General features: G+C 36.5%; 1 protein-coding gene across 1 annotated transcript in view; it reads right to left on the reverse strand.

Moving 5' to 3' along the window:
- LOC130244177 (transcriptional-regulating factor 1) overlaps positions 1-8,993 on the reverse strand; it is a 59,060-nt gene extending 50,067 nt beyond the window's left edge. Inside the window, exon 1 of the mRNA XM_056476477.1 lies at positions 8,841-8,993. The gene's annotated coding sequence lies outside the window, so the exon portion shown is untranslated. The remainder of the gene's footprint in view (positions 1-8,840) is intronic.
- Positions 8,994-15,248: the final 6,255 nt, after the last annotated feature.

The raw sequence follows: 15,248 nt of genomic DNA on the forward strand, positions 1-15,248 counted from the left end.
ACAAAATGTATGTTCAGTAAACTTGAATTCATTTTTCCTGAGAATAAAGTAAATTACTCCAATTTTGTGAATGCCTTGCTTTGAGCCCAGCGGATTGGCAGATTCAAAATCATCATAGTAGAACTGTATCTGAAGTGCATATTTACGTTTACTGAGAAGCGGGTGGTTTTTACATGATTCCCCATCACAAAAGTCTTTATAGACAGATGTACTCGCACTTGGACTTGTCATATGTTTACACATATCAGAATTTCTAAAAACTGCAACGTGTTCAAAAGGGGGAATGTAAATGAACTAGTCGGTTACAGGAACTCGATCGTAAGTCCTTGTCACTCGATTCAATCTGTCAAATCGTACCCCTAGCTTGATCTCAGTAGGATCAACAACAGCCCATTTGTCCTTGACATATTTCTTCCATTTGTGTTCTGTGTTTAGACATGTGAATGGATTATTCAGACTACTAAAGCCGTCATCTGTCTGGGATGCTGTTGCAAAATCATTTGCTGGAAGAAAATTCATTCATTCATTCATTTTCTTTTCAGTTTAGTCCCTTTATTAATCTGGGGTCGCCACAGCGGAATGAACCGACAACTTATCCAGCATTTGTTTTATGCAGCGGATGCCCTTCCACCTGCAAACCATCTCTGGGAAACATCCATGCACACTCATTCACACTCACTACGGACAATTTAGCCTACCCAATTCACCTGTGCCGCATGTCTTTGGACTGTGGGGGAAACCGGAGCACCCGGAGGAAACCCACTTGAACGCAGGACATGCAAACTCCACACAGAAATGCCAACTGACCTAGCCGAGGCTCAAACCAGCGACCTTCTTGCTGTGAGGCGACAGCACTACCTACTGCGCCACTGCGTCGCCGAAGAAAATTCATTACATTACTTTTAATATCAGAATGTATTTCATGCACCAGTTCTTCCATGTCTGATATTACAGAAGTTACAACACTAGTTGCTACTCCACTGTTACTCCACTCCAGCAATAATAGATGCACACATTTCTTGAGTGTCAGTCACCCTCCTCTCATCACTGAGTGGTGTCTCAGGTTGCTGTTCATTGTGATTATTTAAATGTGATGGTTCAGTATCTTCATCAGTCTGATTTTTCAGTCTGCTTGGTCTAGAGCAGTGTTTCCCAACCCTGTTCCTGGAGGCACACCAACAGTTCATGTTTTGGATGTCTCCCTCATCTGACCCATTAGCTTCAGGTTTTGGAGTCTCTTCTAATGTTCTGATGAGTTGTTTCAGGTGTGTTTGATTAGGGAGAGGATGAAAATGTGTACTGTTGGCGTGCCTTCAGGAACAGGGTTGGGAAACTCTGCATTAGAAGAGACTCCAAAACCTGAAGTTAATGGGTCAGAAGAGGGAGACATCCAAAACATGAACTGTTGGTGTGCCTCCAGGAACAGGGTTGGGAAACACTGGTCTAGAGTGTTTCTTTTTCTAATAATTCAATAAACATTTTAATTCAGGGGCGGCACGGTGGCTCAGTGGTTAGCACTGTCAGCTCACAGCAAAATGCTCACCGGTTCGAGTCCTGACTGAACCAGTTGGCGTTTCTGTGTGGAGTTTGCATGTTCTCCTCTGTTGGCGCGGGTTTCGTCCGGGTGCTCCGGTTTCCCCCATAGTGGCACATTCCAGAGTGCCGCATCAAGTGTTTTTAAGAAGCAAGGATGCATTCGGTGTGAATGAGCCATCATGCACCTAAAACCAAAACCTGCCGGAACTACTTTAGCTGTGCCTTTTTATGAAAATAACTGCAGACCCTAAAATGCTCATCAGCCAATCAGAATCAAGCATTCATCATCTCTTTTCAATTAAATTCACCTTTATTTCTCTAGCGCTTTTACAATGTAGATTGTGTCAAAGCAGCTTCACAGAGAAGATTATAGTCAATTAAAACTGTCAGTCCAGTTTTCAGAGTTGAAGTTCAGTTCAGTGTGGTTTAAATTTCAATGCTGAAAATCCAAACACTGAAGAGCAAGTCCATCGATGTGGTGCTCTACAAGTCCCAAACCAAGCAAGCCAGTATCAAGGAACAAACTTCACCAATTGACCAAAGTGAAGGATAAAAAACCTCGAGAGAAACCAGGCTCAGTTGGGCACGATCATTTCTCCTATGGCCGAACTTCTTGAGCAGAGCTGCAGTCTAGACGCCGGAGGCTGAAGAATGCTGGATGTCCATCATGGAGAAGCTGCGATGTTTGTCCGGCGTTCTCCAGCCTCCATCTCTAGAGTGTAATCATATTTAAAGCACACAGAAGCTAGTGGTGTCATATCCTACCATTATTCACACTGAAACTGCTGATGGCAGCAAATCTCTGGCAGTGTGTGTTCGCCACAGCTCATATTCACAGAAACAATGACCTTTTTCGGCGTGTGAAGAGAAAATTGTGGCTTAGCTGGGAACAAGTGTTCTGCAGCCGAATTCACATTTGAGGCAGTTTGATTTTATTTAAAAGATCCTTATTATAGGAGCACAACACTGTTCATTTTCTTCGGCTTAGTCCCTTATTTATGAGGGGTTGCCACAGTGGAATGAACCGACAACTATTACAGCATATATTTTTTTACAAAACGCATGCACTTTCAGCCACAACCCGGTACTGGGAAACACCCATACATTTTCCCATTCACACACACACTCATTCACTTTCACTCATTCACTAATTTAAATTTAGTTTATTCAATTCACCTAAATCACATGTGTTTGGACTGTGGGGGAAACCGGAGTATGGGGGAAACCGGGTTCTGAGTGGTTGCTAGGGTGTTCTGAGTGGTTGCTAGGCAATTGCTAAGGGGTTCTGAGTCGTTGCTAAAGCGTTGCTAGGGTGTTTTTTCTGGTTGTTAAGGTGTTGCTAGGCGGTTGCTAAGGTGTTCTTGGTGGTTGCTAGGCAGTTGCTAAGGTGTTGCTAGGAGGTTGCTAGGGTGTTGCAGGTAATTGTTAAGGTGTTGCTAGGTGGTTGCTAGGATGTTCTGTGTAGTTGCTAAGGCATTGCTAGGGTATTTTATGTGGTTGCTAAGATGTTGCTAGGGTGTTCTGAGTGGTTGCTAGGGTGTTGCTAGTTTGTGTGATTGCTAAGGCATTGCTGGGTGGTTGCTAGGGTGTTCTAGATAGTTGCTAAGGCATTTCTTGGGTGTTCTGAGTGGTTGCTAAGGTGTTCTTAGTGGTTACTAAGGCGTTGCTAGACAGTTGCTAGAGTGTCCTAGGTGGTTGCTAAGGCATTGTTAGGCTGTTGCTAAGGTGTACTGATTGGTCGCTCGGCGGTTGCTAGTTTGTCCCAAGTGGTTGCTATAGTGTTGCTAGGCGGTTGCTGTGGTGTTCTGAGTGGTTGCTAGGTGGTTGCTAAGGTGTTGCTGATGTGGTTGATAGGGTGTTCTGAGTAGTTGCTAGGTGTTTGCTAAGGTGTTGCTAAGTGGTTGCTAAGGCATTGCTAGGGCGTTCTGAGTGGTTGCTAGGGGGTTCTGATAGTTATTAAGGCGTTGCTAAACTGTTGCTAGAGTGTCCTAGGTGGTTGCTAAGGCATTGCTAGGGTGTCCTAGGTGGTTACTAAGGTGTTGCTAGGCGGTTGCTAAGGTGTTCTGAGTAGTTGCTAGGCAGTTGCTAACATAAATTAGCATGGTTCTAGAATGAATTTAGTATGAATTAGCATGTTGCTAGATATGATTACATATGATTAATGTGTTGTTAATATGTTTCTAGTATGGATCAGTATATTGCTAGTATGAACTAGTGTGTTGTTAGTATGTCCAATGTAAAGTCAATGGCAGTTTTTTTTACAATAGAAGTCTATGGGACAGTTGCTAGGGTGCTGTAAGTGGTTGCTAGGGTGTGGCTAATAAGCTGAAAGGTCATCAGTGATTGGCAGATTGGTAGTCTAAATGAGCTAAATGAGCCCAATCTTAAGTCTGTATGACAGCCTGGTCCAAAGTTATGAGGTCACAAAGTTTGGCCCAATGTTAAGTCAATGGGACTTTTCCGAATTTTCCAGGTCAGTTTTGGAAAAAACGTAAGTCAGATCAGTTGGAAAAAAATATAACAACTTAATTGAGTATAGTTTGGAGTTAGTTCGGTGGTTGTAGTATGAGATGCGTTCTTAAAATAGCATAAGAAGATTTAGATGGAAGAATAATACGTTTATGTAGTGTAACAGTATGTTGGCTTTCTCAAGCCACCATAATTAAGAAACTGTATTAAACCTTCTGCTAGTTTGACCTTCAGCAGATCATCTTGACCATTTTCATATGATCAGCTTGTTTAATTTTTGCCTTAATGATGTACCTAATAAAGTGGCCACCAGTCAGTGTAAGTTTTGTGAAAGACATTTTATGTAATACAAAATGCTTGTACATCATTCATGTTACTGTAAACAAATGCTGAATGGATTCACGTGTTTGCATATTGTGTGCCATTAGCCAGAATTAGTTGATGTTGCTGTTATGTAGGTGTTGTGTAGATGCAGCACCTCGACTGCTTTAAATATAAATCATGTACTTATAAACATGCTCGCAATTACATAATGGACTTAACTGAAAGCATGAGCTTAATCAGTCATATAGTGTGACCCTGAACCACAAAACCAGTCTTATGTTGCAGGACTATACTTTTAGCAATAGTCAAAAATACATTGTATGGGTCAAAATTGTGAGAATATCAAGTAAAGATTATATTCCTTTAAGACTTTTAGTACATTTCCTACTAAAAATATATCAAAATGTAAGGATTGATTATTAATATGCATTGCTGAGAACTTTAAAGATGATTTTATTTTTCAATATTTGGATTTTTTTTGTCTCATATTCCAGATATTCAGATTTGTCAGCTGCACATCCATGATGCGAATCTCCTGTTCCACCACATCCTAAAGGTGCTCTATTGGATTGAGATATGGTGACTGTGGAGGCCATTTGAGCAGTGAACTCATTGTCGTGTTCAAGAAACCAGTCTGAGATGATTCACGCTTTATGACATGGTGTGTTATCCTGCTGGAAGTAGCCATCAGAAGATGGGTACACTGTGGTCATAAAGGGATGAACATGGTCAGTCATAATACTCAATCTGGCTGTGGTGTTGACACGATGCTCAATTGGTACTAATGGGCCCAAAGTGTGCCAAGAAAATATCCCCCACACCTTTACACCACCACCACCAGCCTGAACTGTTGATACAAGGCAGGATGCATCCATGCTTTCATGTTGTTGATGCCAAATTCTGACCCTACCATCTGAATGTCGCAGCATAATCGAGACTCATCAGACCAGGCAACGCTTTCCAATCTTCTATTGTCCAATTTTGGTGAGCCTGTGTGAATTGTAGCCTCAGTTTCCTGTCCTTAGCTGACAGGAGTGGCACCCGGTGTGGTCTTCTGCTGATGTAGCCCATCTGCCTCAAGGTTGGACTTGTTGTGTGTTCAGAGATGCTCTTCAGCAGACCTCGGTTGTAATGAGTCCTTACTTGAGTTACTGTTCCCTTTCTATCAGCCGGAACCAGTCTGACCATTCTCCTCTGACCTCTGGCATCAACAAGGCATTTGCACCCACAGAACTGCCGCTCACTGGATATTTTCTCTTTTTCAGACCATTCTCTGTAAACCCTAGAGATGGTTGTGCGTGGAAATCCCAGTAGATCAGCAGTTTCTGAAATACTCAGACCAGTCTGGCACCAACAACCATGCCACATTCAAAGTCGCTTAAATTCCCTTTCTTCCTCCATTCTCAGTTTGAACTGCAGCAGATCGTCTTGACCATGTCTACATGCCTACATGCATTGAGTTGCTGCCATGTGATTGGCTGATTAGAGCTTTGCATTAACGAACAGTTGGACAGGTGTACCTAATAAAGTGGCCAGTAAGCGTATTTCAGGGCAAATATTGCCCAATATTAACAAACAATACATTAATGCAAGGTTGATTTCAGATGATGCATAAATCCCAATTTCTTAAAAGTGATACTCACGATTGGCTTTGTGCTCCACATATTTAAATACAAATAATGTAAAACTTTTAAAAACACACTCAACATTATTTTCCAATACTTGCCCCTGTTTAAGTTCGTCTTATAAAAAAATAATCAAATTCTTTATTGAAATAGATATATTTCGGCCAAATATTGTCTAATCATAACAAACAATGCATTAATGGAAGGTTTATTTAGCTTTCAGATCATGTATAAATCTCAATTTTAAACACTGGTCCACATATTTAAATGAAAATAATATATAATAATGTAAAATTATATTAATAATGTAAAATTAATTAATAAAATTAATTAATAATGTAAAACTTAAAAAAAAAAAAAACACATTCCACATTCGTGTTGTCACGATAATGCAATTTGGTAATAATCAGTATCAGAAATGGACCTTTTTAAAAATTTCAGTATGGATTTGTACCGAATTCCAGTATCATGACAACCTTATTCCACATTCGATTACACAACTAGCCCTTGTTTAAGTTCAACTAGGTTAGTCTTATTAAAAATAATTTACTTTTTATTGAAAGAGATGTCACTGGTTGCATGGTTCGGGATCTGTAGAGCTGCGCATCATTGGATTTGCCCTTCAATATTTGGACTCTCAGTAGTGATTATTAAACCACACTGAACTGAGCTAAACTGAATTGAACTTAAACACTACAAACTGAACTACACTGTTCCTATTTACTATGACCTTTTATGTGAAGCTGCTTTGACACAATCTACATTGTATAAGCGCTATACAAATAAAGGTGAATTGAATTGAATTGAATAGATGTATTTCGGGCCAAGTATTGTCTGACCAATACAAACAATACATTAATGGAAAGATTATTTAGCTTTCAGATCATGTATAAACCTAAATTTGTATAAGCTAATTATACTTATGTTTGGCTTTGTGGTCCATTTAATAAAAAAAAAACATATTGCACATTAGGGTTGTCACGATCCTGGAATTCGGTACCAATCGATACCAATAGGTATCGGAAATGGACGTTTTAAAATCTTCAATATGGATTTGTACCGAATTCCAATATCGTAACAACCCTATTCCACATTTGATTATGCAGCAAGCCCTTGTTTAAGTTCAACTAGGTTTGTCTTATAAAAATAATCAAACTCTTATTTAGAGAGGTGTATTTTAGTCAAATATTGTCCAATCATAACAAACAATACATGAATGCAAGGTTTATTTAGCTTTCAGATCATGTATAAATCTCAATTTGTAAAAAAATACAGTATATACTTATATGGAATGTTTTAAAAAACACACACATTGCAAATGTGTATACACAACTAGCCCTAGTTTAAGTTCATCTAGGTTTAAAAAAATCAAACTTATTGAAACAAGTATTTTGGGCCCAATATTTTCAAATCTTAGCAAGCAATACGTTAACGGAAAGGTTATTTAGCTTTCAGATCATATATACTGTAAATCTCAATTACTATAAAGTGATACTTATGACAGATATTGTGGTCCACATATTTAAATACAAATAATGTAAATAAATAAATAAATAAATAACACATTCCACATTAGGGTTGTCACGGTCCTGGAATTTGGTACCAATCGATATCAGAAATTGACCTTTTTAAAAATTTCAGTATGGATTGGTAGTGAATCCCAGTATCATGACAACCTTATTCCACATTCGGTTACACAACTAGCTTTTGTTTAAGTTCAACTAAGTTTTATATAAATAATCATACTCTTATTTAAACAGGTGTATTTTAGCCAAATATTGTCCAATCATAACAAACAATAGATTAATGGAAAGATTATTTAGCTTTAAGATCATGTATTTTAGAGCAAATTATACTTATGATTGGTTTAGTGGGCCACATATAAAAAACACATTCAACATTCGGTAACACAACTAGCCCTTGTTAGAGTTCAACTAAGTTCATCTTATAAAAATAATCAAACTCTTTATTGAAACAGATGTATTTCAGGCCAAATATTGTCCAATCATGACAAACAATACATTAATGTAAATACATTAATTTATTTCGCTTTAAGATAACATTTAACTAAAAGACAACATTTAAAAAAAATATATATATACTTATGACTGGTTTTGTGCGCCACATATTTAAATACAAATAATGTAAAGCTTAAAAAAAACACACATTATACATTCAAATACACAATTAGCCATCGTTTAATTTTGTCTTATAATTTTTTTTTTAACTTTTTATTAAAACAGGTGTATTTCAGGCCAAATATTGTCTGATTATAACAAACAATTCATTGATGCAAGGTTTATTTAGCTTTCAGATCATGTATAAATCTTAATTTATAAAGAAAGTATACTTATGACTAATTTTGTGCTCCGCATATTTAAATAAAAATAATGTAAAGCTTTTAAAAACACATTCCTTGTTATTTTTCTCAATTTTCCCCCTTTTAATTCTATTGAATTTTTTTAATTTAATTTTTTTCAATTTAATTTTAGTCATAGATATAATGAAACTCTCGCACTTGTTTTTGCAATGGGGTTTTCATCATCATCATCATTTTATCTGATCATGAAGCTGCACCTGTTAACTGAAACTTTCTGTTTCCATCTACAGTTAACTAGCTGAACAAACTTTAATGGAGATTTGACATTTCAATACAGTATATGATAATAAAACAATACAAGTAAACAAACGCAAGCAGCTGATTATTTTAAACTGATGTTCTTACATTATCAAAAGTAAATACAAAAAATGCTGCATTCTTTTAGCCTAAAGGACATTTATATTAACATATTTTCATGTTTAAGCACATATTATTTGCTTGAACATGACAATATCTTAATGCAAATTTCCTTTAGACTTAAAATGAGGTCAAAAACAAGTGCTTACCTTTTCAGAAAGTGAAAGAGACGTGATGAAACTCATGATGAAGTTTCATCATTCTTCATTATTCAGCTGAAGATTACGGTGATCGTATGTGACGAATAGACACACACATATGCATTCACATACACACACAGACACAAATACAATGGCATTATCTCTTAGAATTTCCCCCGTAGAGTTGAGTGTTGAAGAGCTGAAACTCCTCATATGTAAAGCTGTATTTGTGCAGTGTTTGTCAGCAGCGCCCTCTGCTGTAAAACACACTTCCGCATCGCTGACGTCCTTTCACTATGACACACTCAGGAAAACCAACACACTGTATTTATTAATTAATTTGTTTATTAATTTGTTTCTATTTATTCATATATTGATTTTTTTTAATTCGTTTTTTCATACATTCATATATTTATTCCATTTGTTGTTATTTATCATTAATTTATTTATTTTGATTTGTGTTGTTGTTGTTTTTTTTTTTTTGGCTAGTATAAAAGCAGTTTTTAATTTAATTATTAGCCCCTTTAAGCTATATTTTTTGCGATAGTCTACAGAACAAATCATCATTATACAATAACTTTCCTATTTACCCTAACCTGCCTAGTTAACCTAATTAGCCTAGTTAAGCCTTTAAATGTCACTTTAAGCTGTATAGAAGTGTCTTGATAATCTAGTTGATAATCTGAATATCTAGTCAAATATTATTTACTGTCATCATGGCAAAGATAAAATAAATCAGTTATTAGAAATGAGTCATTAAAACTATTATGTTTAGAAATGTGTTGAAGAAATCTTCTCTCCATTAAACAGAAATTGGAGAAAAAAATAAACAGGGGGGGCTAATAATTCAGGGGGGCTAATACTGTAACTCTGACTTCAACAGTCAGACAGTTACAGCTCATCCAGAACGCTGCTGCCAGAATTCTGACCAGAAGCAGGAAATCAGAGCACATCACACCTGTCCTCAGGTCTTTACACTGGCTCCCAGTTACACTCAGAATAGATTTTAAAGCATTATAACTGGTCTATAAATCACTAAATGGCCTAGGACCTCAATACATCACAGATATGCTCACTGAATACAAACCTAACAGATCACTCGGATCCTTAGGATCATATAAATTAGAAATTCCAGGAGTTCAGTCAAAGCAGGGTGAATCGGCTTTCAGCTACTAACAACGCCCCCTGCTGCTGGAATCAGCTTCCAGAAATGATCAGATGTGCTCCAACATTAGGCACATTCAAATCAAGACTGAAAACACATCTGTTTAGCTGTGCCTTTACTGAATGAGCACTGTGCTACGTCCCACAGATCACACTATTATGTTTTTCTTTTTTTTCCCCATTCTTTTATGACCTGCTTTAACACATTTAATCTGTTTTTAATCATTTTATTGTTTGTTTGTTTTTTAGTTTTATTCTCTTATACTTGTCTTTTTTTTTTCTTGTTTATGTAAAGCATTTTGAATTGCCACTGTGTATGAAATGTGCAAATAAACTTGCCTTGCCTTAGGCAGGTAAGGGTAATTAGCCAAATTATTGTATAACGATGTAGACAGTCAAAAAAAAAAAAAAAAACAATTAGCTTAAAAGGGCTAATAATTTTGACCTTAAAATGGTTCATAAAAAAATAAAAACTGCTTTTATTTTAGCCGAAATAAAACAAACAAGACTTTCTCCGCAAGAAAACGTATTATAGGAAATACTGTGAAAATTTCCTTGCTCTGTTAAACAACATGTGGGAAATATTTAAAAAAGAAAATAAAATTCAAAGGGGGGCTAATAACTCTGACTTTAACTGTATATATATATATATATATTTTTTTTTCATCCTCACGTTTACAGTATCATATTTGCTTGTTAAAAACTATTTATTTAGTTGTTTAGTTGTTATTGTTATTTTTTATTTTTAGAAAAAACTATTTAAAAAATATATAATAATTATTTAACAATCTGGGTGGTGCAGTGGCTCAATGGTTAGCACTGTCGCCTCACAGCAAGAAGGTCGCTGGTTCGAGTCCCTGCTGGGTCAGTTGGCATTTCTGTTTGGAGTTTGCATGTTTTCCCTGTGTTCGTGTGGGTTTCCTATGGGTGCTCTGGTTTCCCCCACTGTCCAAACACATGTGTTATAGGGGAATTGAACTAGAACTAAATTGAGCGTAGTGTATGAGTGTGTGTCTGAATAAGTGTGTATGTGTGTTTCCCAGTATTGCGTTGCGGCTGGAAGGGCATCTGCTATGTAAAACATATGCCGGAATAGTTGGTGGTTCATTCTGCCCTGATGAATAAAGGACAAAGGTAAAGAAAAATGAATGAATATATTATTCTAAAAATATAGAACAGTATTGTAAATTATAATTGTAATTTATATTAATATAATCATAAAATCAGTATTACATGTTAAATATTATTAAAACTTAAAATATCTTTATAATAATAACTAATTAAATGATTATGAAAATGTTATTATAATAATAAGTTTATTCTAATAAAAAAAATCTGAATTTCAATCTAAGACATGTTTCTTTTCTAAAATGACGAGTTTTTAAAAGGATAGTTTGACATATAATGTAAGTTTTTATTTGACATATCAAACATATTTCAGCATAACTGTGGATTTCTCTTTAATTCAGGATTCTTTGACATGTGTTTCTCTCTTTCTTCCTGTGTGTGTGTCTGTGTGTGTGTCTGTGGTGTGTATTTGTGTCATGAGAACAACCGCACTGACCATCAGTAGACAGCACAATCGTCTCCGTCAGCAAATTTTACTTTCACAATGCAAAATATGTGTGCAAGACTGTTTGTGTGTCTGTGTGTTAGACTATGTTTGTGTGTGTGTGTGTGTGTGTGTGTGTGTGTGTGTGTGTGTGTGTGTGTGTGTGTGTGTGTGTGTGTGTGTGTGTGTGTGTGTGTGTTTTTGCGACATATTTGGACACAAATGTGTTGTGGCATGGGTTTGACACAGGAATTACAAGGTGATGGTGAATTATGAGGACATTGCTGATGTCCCAATATTTCAAAAGGCTTACGAATCATACAGAAAGTAAGTGGTAGGGTTAAAGTTGAAGTCAGAATTATTAGCCCTCCTGTATTTTCCAGATTTCTGTTTTACCGAAAGAAGATTTCGTTCAACACATTTCTAAACATAATAGTTTTAATAACTCATTTCTAATAACTGATTTATTTTCTCTTTGCCATGATGACAGTAAATAATATTTGACTAGATATTTTTCAAGACGCTTCTATACAGCTTAAAGTGACATTTAAAGGCTTATTTAGGTTAACTAGGCAAGTTGGGTAATTAGGAAAGTCATTGTTTAACAGTGGCTTGTTATGTAGACAATCGAAAACAAATATTGCCTAATTGGGCAAAAAATATTGACCTTAAAATGGTTTTAAAAAATTAAAAAATGCTTTTATTCTATCTGAAATAAAACAAATAAGACTTTTTCCCGAAGAAAAAATATTATCAGACATACTGTGAAAATTTCCTTGCTCTGTTAAACATCATTCGGGAAATATTTTGAATAGAAATTCACAGAAGGACGAATAATTGTGACTTCAGCTGCAGGTGTAGCCAGTGGTGTAGTCCTAAAAAAAAGGTAGTGTACTATTACACTCGACCCAAATTTTAAATAAAAGTAGGCAAAGAAATGACGAGAGTCAGTGGTTCTTTGATTCATTAGCTATATATTATATATAAATATATGCTAGCCTCGGCAATTGGCTGGATGTATACAGTATGTAGCTTATATAATCATTTTAATACTGAAAAGAGTCACTCAAGATAGTTACAACAAATTAGTTCACTTTTATTTAAGCTAACTCAATAGGGCCTGTGCATACATGGAAAGACAGCTTTTTAACTTACTTTCTTTACTGGCTTACACTGTTAGCCCGGATTTAGTTTCTACTTAAATATTTAAGCATAATACACTAAAACAAAAAAGTTTGATGATATCACTTTATAATTTTAAGTATATTCTACTAATTTGTTGGCATAGTCCAATGCGCAAATAATTTGAAGTACAATAAACTTAAATTGAAAAGTTATTGAACAGACCACACCTCTTTTTCCCAGTTGTGACAACTGTCTTATTAACAGAGTAATGAGCAGTTGCTTAAGGTATCAGTGTGTATGTAAAATTGATTTCAGCCACGCACTGAGTCGACGGTTTCTGCCTTTGGTTGTGGTTGTGTGGATTCAGGCACTGCTGGCAAAGAACTGGAAGGTGAGTTTAACTCCGAGAGTTGTAAAAACCTCATTTAAAATTTCGCCATTTCGACGGACATTTTTAGACACTGGCTATCTTATCTGTATAATGTTTATTTAGCTGTGAGGGGAGGGGTATTACGGAACCCTGGAAAGGACGTAGTGGAGGAGAAAAAAATTGGTTGGGTGAAAAAAAAATGGGTGAAAGGAAAAAAATGGGTGGGAGGAAAATATATATTTCTAAGTTTTTGCGTTCTCTCGCAAAGTTTTGCGTTCCCTCGCAAAACTGTTTCTCCACAAACACTTCCTGTTCACTTCACTCATGTACACCCTCCCGTTTTTGCCGAAATTCTCCCGTATTTTACCATTCTATCCCACTTTCTTTACATTACTGTGCGTCGATCGTCGCCTTTCATATGCTACCTCTGAACCAGTGAATGCATGTATAAGCGCTGACTGACAGACGCGCTCCATACAATAAACTGATCCTAGATCAGCGTCTTTACGCGCCATTTACAGAGGAGCACAGAGGAGCAGGTGTATGTTTAAACTGACGGTTAACGGTTAGCGTTAACGCTAGATAGTTGCTGATTGCGTGCAGTAAAACACGATTTTAACCTGTTTCACTGCCTTTAGGCTTTCACCCGGCCGGCTGCAAGCGCCGTTTTTTTCCATGAAGATCGCGGGAACACGTGCAGCTGTTTTACGCGGTTTACCAAGGCCTATTATCTGGTAAGTTCCTTTAAGACAACGTAAGCGAATGTGTATCTTAAGATGTGTATGTGACTAAAAATGCCCTATATTAAAGCTAATTCACCGTAAACAAGCAAAATAATAAATGTGATGTCAGTGTTCAGACTTTTTCAGTCTGTTAGGTTTCGTAAGGTAAATGTTGTTAATGTTTGCTCATTTGCAGGGAAAATAAAGAGAAATTGTTAGAGTTAAGTCTAAAGACAGATTAAATAATGATTTGGAAGTGCAAGTATTGTCCTTTTAGCTGTGAAAAAAGAGCACAATTGTTTAAACATTACAGGCTAAAACACGGAGGTTATACCAGAACCGAGCCTTTTCCTTGTTTACATCAGAAATGTCTGTGCACATTTAAATCATTAAATGCACTAAAAGTTCACCTATCCCGCATTCACCCAAAAACTCCAAATCAGCAACAAAGTATACCAACTAAGTTTAGTTGTCTGTCCTGTGGATTTACAGAGTCTTGTTCAGAGAGTGACTTTTTCACTCATCTACATCGTGCACATCTAAAAGTAAATCATAAAGTCAGATGCCCTTATGAAGACTGTAATTTTGAAAGCAGTGTTTACTCCACCTTCAAAGCACACAAGAGTAAAGTACACAAACAACAGATCTCAAAGAGGTTTAAATCAGAAATTGTTGGTGACAATATTATAAGCCATGACAGTAATGCTTCACAAGAGCAGATGTCAGATGCTGGTGATATTGAGGACACAGAAGAGTTGAATGAGGTAACTGAATCTGATCTGCACGATTTAGAAAAACAGCTTCAGCACAACTTGGCATCTTTACTACTAAAGATGCACACTGTTTTACACATACCAGAGAGTTCAGTGCAAGATGTGATAGAGAAGCTCTGTCAAATCAATAAGCTCTCACAACCACTTGTACAACACAGAGTCAGGGGCATATTAAACAAATATTGTGCTGACATGGATGAGACTGTTATTAAAGAGATTATCAGTGCTGTGTCAGAAAGTAACATGATGACACATTGTTCCAAAGATGGACCTTTAGGAACTGCCAAAAAAAGAGCAGCCTATGTGCGTAGAGAGTTTCCACTGGTAAATCCAATTGAATATGTTGTGGAGAAAGGCAAAAAAACTCTTGCGTATGTTCCCATTGTTCCTATGCTACAGAAGTTGCTTAACAAAACTGATGTTTTAGACAAAGCTATGTCAGAGAAAGTACATGTCCCTCAGGAATTCAGATCATATGCTGATGGGCAATACTTTACTGAAAATCCATTTCTTGCAAAAGATGAGTTTACAATTGCTCTTGTACTTTACATTGATGACTTTGAAGTCGCCAATCCTCTTGGAACATCAAAGCTAAAACACAAGATGTGTGCAGTATACTGGGTTATTGCAAACATACCTTCAAAATATCGGTCAACCCTCAGCTCTATCCAACTTGCTCTACTGTGCAATACCTCCACAGTCAAGGAGTGT

This window comes from Danio aesculapii, chromosome 17 (genome assembly GCF_903798145.1).
Source record: "Danio aesculapii chromosome 17, fDanAes4.1, whole genome shotgun sequence".
NCBI lineage: Eukaryota > Metazoa > Chordata > Actinopteri > Cypriniformes > Danionidae > Danio > Danio aesculapii.